The sequence below is a fragment of the Triticum aestivum genome, unplaced genomic scaffold (assembly GCF_018294505.1).
Source record: "Triticum aestivum cultivar Chinese Spring unplaced genomic scaffold, IWGSC CS RefSeq v2.1 scaffold34559, whole genome shotgun sequence".
In the NCBI taxonomy this organism is placed as follows: domain Eukaryota; kingdom Viridiplantae; phylum Streptophyta; class Magnoliopsida; order Poales; family Poaceae; genus Triticum; species Triticum aestivum.
The window spans coordinates 1-3371 of NW_025241302.1; the positions used below are offsets into that span (position 1 = coordinate 1).

The 3371-nt window shown below is 55.2% G+C and overlaps 1 pseudogene; it reads right to left on the reverse strand.

Annotated features, from left to right (window-relative positions):
• Positions 1-337: 337 nt before the first annotated feature.
• On the reverse strand, positions 338-3365 carry LOC123176845 (uncharacterized; annotated as a pseudogene).
• Positions 3366-3371: the final 6 nt, after the last annotated feature.

Genomic DNA, 3371 nt, shown 5'->3' on the forward strand with positions numbered 1-3371 from the left:
CATGGCGCTCGTGAAAATCTTGTCGCGATCCGAGAGATGGAGTGAGGGACGCCGTGCAGCTTGATGACGTGCTCCCAGAATGATCGGGCGACTTGCGCAGCGGTGAAGGGGTGGTGTAGTGGGATGAAGTGCGCGTACTTGGTCAGACGATCGACGACGACCATGATGGCATCAGACCCCTCTGATTTGGGCAGCCCCTCGACAAAATCCATGGTCAGATCGTGCCAAGGTTCCGTTGGAATTGGTAGGGGTTGCAGCTTGCCTGCGGGGTGCGGGTGCTCGTGCTTGGCATGCTGACAGATGGCACACTGACGGACAAAATCCTCCACGGCGCGCTTCAGTCCAGGCCACGCGAACAGTTTCCGGACGCGATGGTACGTCGCCGTTCACCAGAGTGGCCCCCAATAGCGCTGTGATGCAGCGCGGCGATCAGCTTGGTCTGCAGCGCCGAACTGGCTCCAATCCACAAACGCCCGCGCTGCCTGATCACGCCATTCTGAAGCGTGCACCCTTGATCATCCGTGGTGGTGACTGCCAACTTGGCCAGGAGTTCTTGTGATTCAGGGTCCGTCTCATAGGAGTTCGCGACTTCTTGTAACCACTGTGGCTGACAGACTGATAGTGCATCTAGTGTCAACAGATGGGCCACCCTGGATAGAGCGTCAGCGGCACCATTGTCAACGCCTTTCTTGTACTGAAAGGTGAACTGCAGGCCCATCATTTTGGACATGGCCTTGCGTGCAGCTCAGTCACCAGCTGTTGATCCCCGAGCATGCAGAGGCTCTTGTGATCGGTGAGGATTTCAAACGGAGCCCGCTGCAGGTAAGGTCTCCACTCGTCAATGGCCTTCATAACGGCCAAGAACTCCTTTTCATACGTGGACAACTTCTGGTTCTTGATCCCCAAAGCCTTGCTGAGATAGGCAACAGGGTGGTCGTCCTGGGTGAGCACCGCCCCCACTCCCGTGTCGCACGCGTCAGTCTCAATGGCAAAAGGGCGAGAGAAATCTGGAAGCGCTAGCACTGGTGTGCTCACCATCGCTTGTTTCAGCATGTCGAACGCCTGCTGGGCCTTGTCGCTCCACTCGAATCCTTTCTTGGTCAGGAGCTGGGTGAGCGGCTTCGCGATGATGCCATAATGTTAGGCGAACTTGCGGTAGTAGCCGGTGAGGCCAAGAAAACCACGCAATTCAGTTAGTGTAGAGGGCACCGGCCACGCCTGCATTGCGCTCGTCTTGCTTGTGTCCGTGGCGACACCGGCCTGTGAAATGATGTGGCCCAGGTACTCGATGCTTTCCTGGGCGAAAGAACACTTGGAAGCCTTGGCGAACAGTTGATGTTCGCGTAGCAGTTCAAGTGTGAGGCGCAAGTGTTGTTCATGTTCCTGTAGATCAAAGCTGAAGACCAATATGTCATCAAGGAAAATGATGATGAACTTACGGACATAGCGGCCGAATATGCTGTTCATTAGGCACTGGAAGGTTGCCGGTGCATTGCAAAGGCCAAACGGCATCACCCTGAAGTGATAGTGCCCGTGGTGGGTTTTAAATGCAGTTTTTGCTTCATCCTCCTCACGCATGCGGATCTGATGGTACCCTGCGCGGAGGTCGATCTTGGAGAAATATTTTGCTCCCGCAAGCTCATCCAGAAGCTCATCCACAATGGGCAGTGGGAATTTGTTCTTCACCGTAGCAGAATTTAGTCGACGAAAGTCAACACAGAAACGCCAGCTCCCATCCTTTTTCTTCACAAGCAGAACCGGTGCGGCATATGGACTCATGCTGTGTACAATGACACCTGATTGCAACATCTCTTGCACTTGCTGCTCGATCTCATCTTTCTGTGTTGGCGAGTAGAGGTATGGTTTGGTGTTGATGGGGGCAGTGCCTGGCTCCAGGTGTATGCCGTGATCATACTGACGATGAGGAGGCAGGGCCTTGGGTTCAGCAAACACGTCTTGATATTCAGAGAGCACTTTCTGAATCCTAGGAGGTACCGGCTCTGTATTCCTTTTATCTGATGGCTCAATTGTGACCAGTACTGCTGTCCATATGTCATTGGCGACTTCCATTCGGTGAAGTTCATAAGCATCCAATCCGGCCGTGTGGGAGAGGTTGGTGGTGCGGACCCCTTGCAGTTGCACTGTCTTGCCCTCTGTTTCAAACGATATGCGCTTCAGTTTCCAGTGACAGTTCATCAGGCTGTGGTCAGAGAGCCAATCCATGCCCAAAACTGCGTCATACGCACTCAGCTGTAATACCCTCAGATCGGTGTGGAATGTGTGTCCTGGCACTTGCCATGCCAATTGCTTCACCACCTTGTTACAGTGCAGGCGTTGTCCATTTGTTACCCGAATAGAGACAGGCGGCAGTGCTTGGGTGTCGACCGCAATGCGCTGAATGAACGCCTCGCTGACGAAGCTATGAGAACTGCCCGAGTCCACCAGAAGCAGCATCACTTGATCCCCCACTTGTGCTCGAAGGCGAACGGTGGATGGTGCGTCTTCGCCAGAAATCGCGTGCTGCGATAAGGTACAGCATTCCGGCTCAGGCAGGGCCGGCTCATCAAGCAATTGCAACGCGTGCACGGTGTCATCCGAGAGGATCTCGCTGAAATCACCCACTTCAATCATCAGTATTTGTCCCATGCGCTTGCACTGATGTTCGCGGGAGTACTTGTCGCCACAGCGAAAACAGAGCCCGTTGGCTCGCCTGAATTCGTGCAGCTGTCGCTCGCGTGCATACTCGTCGCCGCCCGGTCGTGCGGCAGGCGCTGCACGCGCTTGGTTGTGGCTGGGTGTTGCTGGAGGTGGCCTGCCCACTGGAACAATGCGCGGCCGTTGCAGCCGTTGCTTCTCCAAATCTTCTTCCTAGATCCTTGCGAAAACAGCTGCGCGTGTGATGCTTGTTGGGCCTGCAAATGGACGCCCAGTCGTAGTTCATCTTTCAGACCGAGAAGGAACTGGGAGATGAAGAATTGTGTGCTCAAGGTTGGATCCAGAGACAATAGGTGGTACATGGAGATCTCGAATTGCTGGCGATACTCTTGCACACCCCCAGTCTGCCGCAATTTGCACTAGCTGATGCATCTGAGCTTCAAATTCTTCTGGTCCGAACTCTGCTTCCACTGCTGTTCTGAAGGCTGGCCACGACAGAGCAGGGTGCGTCTGTCTGTACGCCTGAAGCCACATGGCTGCGAGCCCATCCATGTACAGGCCGGCGGTGGCAACCCAACTGTGCCGCGGCACCCGGTAGAGCTCAAAGTAAGAGAGACACCGCTCCAGCCAGATGCGCAGCGCGGCGCCGTCGAAGCGGGGAAATCGTGCTTGGGCGGCTTGGTGTAGTGCTCGGCGCCCCGCTCGTATGCCGTAGG